This window comes from Macadamia integrifolia, chromosome 7 (assembly GCF_013358625.1).
Source record: "Macadamia integrifolia cultivar HAES 741 chromosome 7, SCU_Mint_v3, whole genome shotgun sequence".
Classification (NCBI taxonomy): domain Eukaryota; kingdom Viridiplantae; phylum Streptophyta; class Magnoliopsida; order Proteales; family Proteaceae; genus Macadamia; species Macadamia integrifolia.
Window position 1 is genome coordinate 17,825,146 of NC_056563.1, and position 10,632 is coordinate 17,835,777.

At 34.4% G+C, this 10,632-nt stretch overlaps 1 pseudogene; it reads left to right on the plus strand.

The window, feature by feature from the left end:
• Positions 1-3,351: 3,351 nt before the first annotated feature.
• Positions 3,352-9,257, plus strand: LOC122083377 (annotated as a pseudogene).
• Positions 9,258-10,632: the final 1,375 nt, after the last annotated feature.

A 10,632-nucleotide genomic window follows, 5' to 3' on the forward strand; every position in this document is an offset into this window, starting at 1 on the left:
TGTTACCATTCCAAAAAAAAAAAAAGAAAAAAAGGCTTAACCATATGGAAGCACTTGAAATAAGGGTCTGTCTGGTTGTTTATTTCGTTTTTCTCCAACTCTCTCCACCGAGCCTTCAATCCTTGACCTAATTTTGCATACCACAGTAAACCACTATTGAGGCTACAGGGACGCTGGTTTCCTTCAATTAAATTTTTATCACAACTAAAGAATTTCTCAGTAGAAAGATTCATTTTCTTTCATAGTTCTTAGAGAAACTATATCACACGAGTTGAGTGGATTAGTGTTTAAGAAAGTTCTTTGACTTTATTGTATTACATATGTATGTTTAGACCTAATTGACCTTTGTTGGATTATTGATTGTGGCATGCTTGTTTTCTGAATTATTATCTCATTTGTGGTGGGTATGAGAATCATTTGAACAAGTTTGGCCTACAACCTATAAACTTCAGATGGATTATCCATAGTTGTCCTACATCACAACTTTCATAGTCTTTTTACAGGGTTTGATTGCAAGTGTATGTAGGAAGTAGTATCTCAGGAACTGTTTGGTTTCAAGGGGAATTAAAAGAAAGGAAAGTAAAAATTTTTAACTTAAAAATAGAATTTTTATAATCATTACCCCATGTGATTATATCACTAACTCTAAATCATTCTATATTTGATTATTAAATTTTATTTTACTTTGCATCCTAAATACTTTGCTATTAATGTAAAATAAAAATTACATATAAAATGTATCATTAGTAAATATGGTAAGAAATTTAAGTGGTTCATACAATCACATGGGGTAATGATTAGAAAAGTTCATTTTCTAAGTATAAATTCCTTTCCCGTTAAATTTTCCTTGCAACCAAACATAACCTCAAGGATATGGTTTTTGTATATAACAAATTAGTTTGAGTCCCCCACCCCCGCTTCCTAGCAGCTCTTTGTTGAGTTGGGATGTCACCTCGTTGCCTTTGGGCTACCATCCTAGTTGGCCTATAGGACCTTGATAGGAAATAAAAAAATTATAAATAAAATAAAATAAAATAAAATAAAATAAAATAAAATTTTATTGATAATACAAGACGAATTAAAATGAGTCAATTAAATTGGTGTACAACTTAATCCATTTATTGTTTTATGGGAGACTATTTTCTGTCTGAGTGTAGAGGCTGCACCTCGACATAGAGGCGGACAAAATTACTACCCCATGAAAGGTGAAAATTCTCACCCCTGCTAGTGTTTTCAGATGCGCTCCCATATTGATGCGACCCTTGCACTCATGGAAAGAGAACAATCTCCCTTGATTTATAAAGTAAATTAGGTTGACTATGATGCCCTCCTATGATTCAATGATGTTCAAATCATACACCATCATTGGTTGGCAAGGTTATCTAGGAGAGAGGCTATTGTATGTCAACATTTGACAATTCCATTCATAGGATAACTGAGTTGCCTTTTTTTTTTTGCTACACACAGTGTGAATGTACTAGGGGAAAAAAAAAAATAGAATACACAGAAAGACAATCTCTACAACCCCTTCGAGCAGACCAAAAGGAGGGAACAGAGGTCCCTGAATCAAGAAGGACAAACTCTGCAGCCCATTACAAGAAAATTAAAAAGAAATATTACATTCTGTAATATACCTTATTAGATGCATTATCATCCACAAAAGAATTCAGCTCACTGGGAAAATTCGGTGGCTGAATTATAGCCTCTCCATGTGATGTATCAAATGATGTCATAAAATCAGTCGGCTTGTTCACCTCCCTCCAATCATGCTGAATTTAACATGGAGAGACCATAAAGGTGTTAGATCTTACTTTTGAGAACCCGTGCTTCCCATGGGCCTTTAATCATTCCATTTAAAATATCCATAGCCAACTTTGAATTTGACCGAATAGACACCTCATTTATATTATTTTCCATGCATATACTAATCCCACTGAGAATGGCGAGTAATTCCATGTAAGGAATTGAGAGATTAATTATCCCCCACACCCGCGAAAGCCAAGGTATGGACTTCCTTGTTATCTTTAATCATACGTCCATAAGAAGCTCTTTCCTAAGAAAGAGAACCATCACAATGTAAAGCAACCATGTTTTTAGAAGGTGAAATCATGCATATCCCCCAACTTTGATTATATTATTTGGAACTTTTCATATATGGGTCTCGTAATTTGACCGCCCAACATTTTTTTAATTTATATTTTGCTATAGAAATGAACTGTAATTCATCAATGGTGTTCTTATTTATACAGTTCTTTACCTTGCATTTTGCTCCAATATGTTGATTAAAAAATATTTACTGGTTCATTTCATTTCATATTACTAAATTTCTAATTTTCTATGAAAATTTTCCCAACTCTCTTGCTCTTTACATATATTTTCGAATACTTCATATTTTGTCTATTCCTTAACAGGTTCAACTACATCTAAGGGTGATATGGAGATCTCAATATTGATCTAAGTCTTTATGGAACATATAAGGGGGACATGATAGTATATTTATATGGTATAAATTCCACAGAATTTTTGCAAATGAAAATTGCAAGGATTTGTATTGGAAATACCTGAACTAAGCCACCAAATTCCAAATAGAATAAAAGAACATTTGCAAATATGGATGATTTTGAGGAATTAAAGAATGCTATGAATATTTGGATATTCTTTTCGCAGTCGTCTACGACCATTTTCATGCACGGGTTTTTTGCTTCTTCACATCTAATTTTTTTAGTAGTTCTATCGATATACTGGACTTACAAGGGACGCATGATGCCAAACCTTGAAAATTCAAAATCAATATTGAAGAATAAATACTTTTTCTACTATTGGTTAGCCCTTATATCTTGTATGGGTCTATCTTTCTGTAATCTCATCTTATGTATGTTAAACGGCATCTCTGGGTATAGATATGGTTGGCCTGATCTTAAACTTTTTGCCCAACTGGATTTTGCACTAAGGGCAATAACTTGGTTTGTGATCTCTACTTATTTGCACATCCAATTTTCTAATTTAAGTGAGCACAAGTTCCCTATTCTACTAAGGATTTGGTGGACCTTCTACTTCATAATGTCTTGTTCCAATCTTATTATATATATTAGTTTGTATTGGAAACATTTGTCCTCACCAGTTCTACTATGGGTCTCCAATGCTGTATCTGTTATTGCTGGTTTTTTCTTTTGCTATGCTGGGTTGTTTGGAAAGGGACGAGAAGATGAAGATCTCCATCTATCAAACCCTCTTTTGAAAATTAGTTTCAATCAAAGCAATGTTGATGATGGACAAGAATCTAGTATTAGTGGAGAGAATGTTACTCCTTATGCAAATGCCAATCTTTTTAGTATTATTGCTTTCACTTGGATGGGTCCTTTGCTTGCACTCGGCCATAAAAAAACACTAGACTTGAAAGATATCCCTCAACTTGCCAATTGTGATAGAACCAATATGGTCTTTACCCATTTTATAAATAAACTTGAATCTGATGGTATTGGCAAAGGTTATGGTGGTCAAGTAAACACACTTAAGTTGACGAAGGCATTGATTCTCTCAACATGGAACGAAATTTTATGGACAACTCTATTCTCCATCATCTGCACAGTGGCTTCTTATGTTGGACCATATCTTGTTGGCGCTTTTGTTCAATATCTCAATAGTCCTCACCAGCTAAAATATAAAGGCTATGTGCTAGTGTTTATTTTCTTTCTTTCAAAACTCATAAGATGCATCTCAGAGAGGCTCTTGTTCTTTCAATTGAGAAAAATGGGAATTAAGATCCGTGCTGCTGCCTTGTTCTCAATAATCTATAAGAAGGTTCTTCGAATTTCAAGCCAATCAAAGCAGGGGCACACTAGTGGGGAAAATATAAATTTGATGAATGTTGATGTTGAGAGGATTGGCGTTTTCAGTTGGTACTTGCATAATATATGGAAGGTGCCTATTCAAGTTTTTCTAGCATTGTTGATCTTGTATAAGTACCTTGGGGTTGCTTCACTTGTATCTTTTGTTTCTACGGTGAGTTTGATGTTAGCAACTGTTCCAATAGGAAAATTACAGGAGAAATTTCAGGGGAAATTGATGGATTCAAAGGATCAACGGATGAAGGTTACATCAGAGGCTATACAGAGTATGAGGATTCTTAAGCTCCAGAGTTGGGATATGAGGTTCTTGGATAAGATAGTTGAGCTTAGGAACTTTGAAACAAGTTGGTTAAAAAAGTTACTTTATTCATCAGCTATGATTGCCTTTGTCTACTTGTCTGCTCCCATGTTTGTATCCATGGTTACTTTTGGGTTTTGTATGCTTATAGGAATTCCGCTAGGCTCGGGAAAAGTTCTATCTGCACTGGCGACATTTGAATTATTGCAAGCACCTATTATTCTTCTCCCAAACATAATTTCCATGGTAGTTCAAACTAGAGTTTCTCTTAATAGAATAGCCTCATTTCTCTGTCTTGATGATCTTCATCAAAAAATAGTACAAAAAGGTTACAAGAGATGATACAAAGGTTGTAGTTGAGATAGTCAAGGGGAATTTTTCTTGGGACCTTCATTCGCCAAATATTACACTAAAAGATCTTAATCTTCGAGTGTACCACGGAATGAGAGTGGCAGTTTGTGGTTCTATTGGGTCAGGCAAGTCAAGCCTACTTTCATGCATAATGGGAGAAATACCAAAAATATCTGGAGATATTTATTTAAATGGAATGAAGGCATATGTTGCACAATCACCTTGGATATAGAGTGGTAAGATAGTAGACAATATATTGTTTGGTAAAGAGATGAATAAAAAAAGGTACGAGATGATACTTGAAGCATGTTCATTAAAGATGGATCTCGAATTATGTGCCTTTGGGGACCAAACTATCATAGGGGAGCGGGGGATCAACTTGAGTGGTGGGCAGAAACAAAGAATCCAATTTGCACGTGCTTTATATCATGACGCTGATATTTATCTGCTTGATGATCATTTTAGTGCAGTAGATGCTCACACAGGAACTCATTTATTCAAGGTATCTACTATTTGACCTCTACTTCTAAAATTTTCTTTGATAAAATTGGCTAGAGATTTACATTTCATTGCTTACACCTCAATTTTGTTCATCAGAAAGTTAGTTTGACCAAAAAGTTGTTCTAAGAAGAATAAAATCATGGTTGCTTAAACAAAAGATCCATACAAACACCTGATATTAAGAGATACATGTTCTTGCATAAAACCTATAGTTTGATATTACTTATCGTCAAGAAAAATAAATTATATTAGTATTTATAACTATTTGGATCTTCTAAGTAACTGGATATTCTTTTTGAGTGTCTAAATGTGAACATCTAAACTCTGTGACAGGAGTGTTTGCTGGGAATTTTGGGTTCAAAAACAGTAATTTATGTCACCCACCAATTAGAGTTTTTACGTTCTGCTGATATTATCCTGATGAGAATGTCACATTTCTTTCTCGATTCAAGTCCCTCAACCTAGTTTGAAGTATTTATCTTTTTATAATTGGCAGGTTATGAAAGATGGAAGGATTAATCAAGTGGGCAAGTATAAAGAAATTCTTAATTCTGGAAATGATTTTATGGAATTAGTGGGTGCACATGAAAAAGCTTTGGGAGACCTTAATATTGTTAAATGTGGAAATGCTTTGGGTAATTTAATTAATGGTGAGGATGGTAATAGACTATGTAGTGGGCAGTCTATTCAGAATGATGATGAAAAAGAATCCAATAACTACAAAACAAAAAAAACGATTGGGCTAGAAGGGCAACTTGTCCAAGGAGAAAAGAGAGAAAATGGTGGATTTAATTTGAGATTTTACTGGAAGTATGTTACTGCTGCATATAAAGGAGCTTTTATACCATTGATTCTACTGGCACAAATTATTTTTCAGGTTCTCCAAACAACCAGTAATTATTGGATGGTGTTGGCTTCTCCTGCTTCTAAGGATGTAAGACCTTATGTTGGAGGATCCACTCTCATATTTGTTTATGTTGCTTTGTTCTTTGGATGCTGTTTTTGTGTACTTATAAGGTCCATGCTCGTTGTAACTACCGGATACAAGACAATCACTCTTCTCTTTAACAAAATGCATTTTTGCATGTTCCGTGCTCCCCTGTCTTTTTTTGATTCTACTCCAAGTGGAAGGATTCTAAATCGGGTAAGTAAATATGATTATTTACTCTTGAAAAGAAAAAGATCTTAGTTGATAATCATAAAATTTAACATAATTTAAAATTTAAAATAAACTTTTTAAATACAGGTATCTATAGATCAAAGTGCACTTGATACCTCGATTCCACCGCAAATTGAAGAACTTCTTATCTCGATTATTGAACTTTTGGGAACTGCTTTAGTAATGTCACAAGTAGCATGGCAAATATTAGTAGTTTTTATTCCAATGATTTTGATATGCATTTGGTACCAGGTAATTATATAACCACTCCCACTTCTCATATTTAAAATTTGAAATCAAGGTCACCCATTTTTCTCCATGTTTGATAGGCCAGTAATACAAGTTTGTTCAAATAAAATATGAATTTTCTTATTCACCGAAACTGATTTAGTGTTGGTGTATATAGAGTGGTAATTTAAAGATCAATATTATTAATTAATCAATGAAGATTATATATAAGAAATAACATTTCATGTAAAGTTGTTATCTTTTGTTTACCGAAGTTGTTGGGGAAGAAAGACCTCATAAGGTCAGTGTTGTCAAGTGCAGCATAAATAGAATTAAATTTTTCCCTACAATTTCATCTATGATGGTGGTATTCCTACCTGCAATCTAAAGCTTAGCAACTTACATTGGGGAAAAAAATACTATATCAATTTCACACTAACAATAAATTCATTGCACTTTCTTCTTCTTCTCTTATTATTTATCTTTTTTACCTTGCACCTAATTTTTTTATTGTTTTTCATAAATTTTGATGTAGCAATACTACACATATGCAGCGCGAGAACTTTCACGGCTAGTCGGAGTATGCCAGGCTCCAATTATACAACATTTTTCTGAATCTATCCTAGGTTCAACTACAATTAGGTGCTTCGATCAAGAAGAAAGATTTATAGACACAAACTTCAAGCTGGTGGATGAATATCTACGACCGAAATTTCATATCTCTGGTGCAATGGAGTGGTTGTGTTTTCGCATGGATATGTTGACATCCATCACATATGCCGTCTCTTTGGTACTCTTGATTTTAGTCCCAAAGGGACAACTCAGTCCTGGTACGACAATTTGAAATTAATAAGATCTTAGAAGATAATCCTTTAGGGACACCATGATTGATTGTTAACATGAATATATGATTTTGAATTTATTTTTTTCATACTCTTTAATGAAGGTGTTGTGGGTTTAGCGGTCACATATGGGCTTGGTCTCAGTATGCATGAGGTCATATGGAATCTTTCTAGTCTTGAGAATCAAATCATATCCATTGAGAGAATATTACAGTTCACATGCATCCCTAGTGAACCTCCTCTATTAGTAGAAGAAAATAGGCCAGGTCATGAATGGCCATCACAAGGGAAAGTTGATATTGTTGATTTGCAGGTAATCCCCAATAAGATTTCTTAAGCCTTTATCTCTTTACATATTTCTTATTTTATGGAATAGACCTTATCAAGCTAATTTTTTTTATATTCATTATGGTCTTAGGGAACTCTGCTAAGCTTCACAATTTGATTATTTTAAATCTATGTAGATCCGATATGCCCCACACCTTCCTCTTATCTTACGAGGTCTCACATGTACTTTCCCTGGAGGGATGAAGATCGGCATTGTTGGGCGAACAGGAAGTGGTAAATCAACTCTTGTACATGCTCTCTTTCGTGTGCTTGAACCTGTAGCTGGTTATATTTGGATAGATGGTATTAATATCTCCAAGATTGGCCTTCATGACTTGCGGTCAAGATTGAGCATCATCCCACAAGACCCAATAATGTTTGAAGGGACTCTAAGAAGAAATCTCGATCCACTTGAAGAGTACATTGATGAAGAGATCTGGGAGGTGAGATTTTTTAAACTTTGATGTATAATCTTCAATTAATGAAAAATATAGGGTGAACATATATTCTTCTTATTGATGATTTGCATATAAAACAAGCATATCAAATTCGACTAGTTGGGACATGCATACCCTTTTTTTTTTTGTAAGCATATCTATGAACTCCTTTCTTGCAACCATCTTCTTTTTATATTTTGTTCAATTTTAAAATCCTTTTCATTTAGATAATGAAATCATTGCATTGGATACATTCAATCATCTTTGGAAAAGTTTGGTCTATGAAATTGTTTTACTTGGGACCTATGAAGAGAACTATTTTTACCTCCCCATTTTCCATTTCCACTTGACACCCTGTTTTTTTTTTTTACCTATTGGTTAGTTTATTTTTAATGGTTAGTTCTCGCTCATCCTGAATAATCAAGTAAGATGGAAAGTTGACATAAACATTTTGTTGACTTAGTCTTTAGATAGATGCCATCTTGGTGACGAAGTTAGAAAGAAGAAAGAGAAGCTTGATTCTACAGGTTGGTATTTTCACATATTCTCTTTATATAAAAGTTTCTCAACATCAATTTAGCCATACACAAGAACACAATTATATATAATGAACTTTCTAGCCTCCCACCCCTTTTTTGACAAGAATTAGGGTGAGAAAACTTAAACAAGATCCTAAAGAGCTAACACATTTTCATATGGTGGTTGTCACAGTAAGTGAGAATGGAGAGAACTGGAGCATGGGTCAAAGACAACTAGTCTGTTTAGGACGGATATTACTCAAGAGGAGTAAAATTTTAATACTCGATGAAGCTACTGCATCAGTGGATACTGCGACTGACTATCTAATTCAGCAAACACTTAGTCAACACTTCTCTGGGTCTACTACCATCACAATCGCACATAGGATAACATCAATTCTTGACATGGCTTTGGTCCTTGTGCTTGATAATGGTTAGTAGCTAGTAATTAATACACCAAAATTAGATGGGCTTAGTCGAGTTTGGCAATATGTCTTTCTCATTCTTTTTTGGTGCTTGCCTAATCAAGTTGTTATATTTTCTTCTCTTAACCAGGCCTTATACTAGAATATGACTCCCCAACAAAACTGTTGGAGATCAAGTCTTCATCCTTTGCAAAGCTTGTTGAAGAATATACTCGAAGATGTTCTTAGTTCTTGAAAGGCTAAATAAGTGAGTTCTAAATGTTAATAGTAAGCATGTTGCATTAGATTGAGGTGCATTTTACTTTGGTATAAAAATTAAGTGATTAAGGTTGCCTGTTTTGAGTTGGAATTAGAACTCAATTGAAGTATTGTGTAACGCCTCAACCCCATTAAATTTTGCACAATAATGTCCTTTTTTACCTTGGTACTTTCCGTATTCTTAGTGGGGACACCTCACCAATCTCCCAGGCAAGTCCAATACACTTGTCGTATTCTTGGTTGTCACATACTAAGTGTAAAAAAAAAGATGGGAAGGAAGAGGAAAAAAAGATTTCTTCTTCTTGGAAGAAATTTTCGTAACCTAGAGGTAATATCCGAAGTCCCTTGGTCATATGTCATATTTAACCCAAAATGAAGTTGTCCAGGTGAAAAAAAAAATCAAATGAAAAATATATATTGATTTAAAAAAGAAATGGACAATTTGCTTGGGAGGGTATATGCTTAAATTTGAGTGTGAAATTTGACATGCGCCAACCTGGACCATTTCTTTACATACAAATGGTCGAAATAACCCTATCGCCCTTTCATTTGGCATGTTGCTACATTATTAAGTATATTTTAATCCGCTACTTTAACGACTCGACCCCATATCAAGCCACAATATTTCTTGCATTGGCCCATGGGCCTCACGACTTTAAAACATGTTGTAACTATAGAAGGGGTAATAGAGGGTTATCAACTAGCCCAATCTCTTCCCCCTAACCGATGTGGGATTAAAGTGATGCCCCCCTCAATGCCTCTCCTGCTTCTTGCCTAACCTTTGGGGTTCACTAGTTCTAGGCTGTTTTTTAGGTATGATAATCTTCCCTCATTGTGGCACAATGCCCTCGCTGTAGCCCCACATAATGTCGACGTCCACTCTGGTACCATTTGTAATGCCTCGACCTCATACCAAATAGACATTAATATGGATTGGTATGGGGTCGGGCCATTACAAGTACTGCCTAAATTTCCTTAAATAATAACCATTGTGTTATTTTTTTCGGGACCTAAATTTTTCTTATCAATTCTTGATATATGATTAAAATTTTCAAGGTTCTCCTCTTTAATGTTTTCATTCCATGGTCATCCATTTTAATCTAAAAATCTTAAAGTTAGTTCCTATAGTGAGAATTGAATTTTTCTTAGAGGCAATATGAGAGGTGGTCGTAACCTAAATCATATGGTTTAGGGTCTTTATAAAAAAAAGTTATCCCCTTGATTACATAAGCTTCAGGTCAACAACCTTTTCATTATGGTGTTCTTGTATTAGAAAATTCTGTAACATCCTTTCCTTTTCTTTTCTTTTCTTTTCTTTCTTTCTTTCTTTCTTTCTTCTTTTTTTTTTTTTTTTTTTTTTTTTTTTGGTGGGGAGTTTGTAAAATTAGACTTATGTTTTAACAAGAAGTTTAACGATAATAACAATTCGCTAGCACGGTT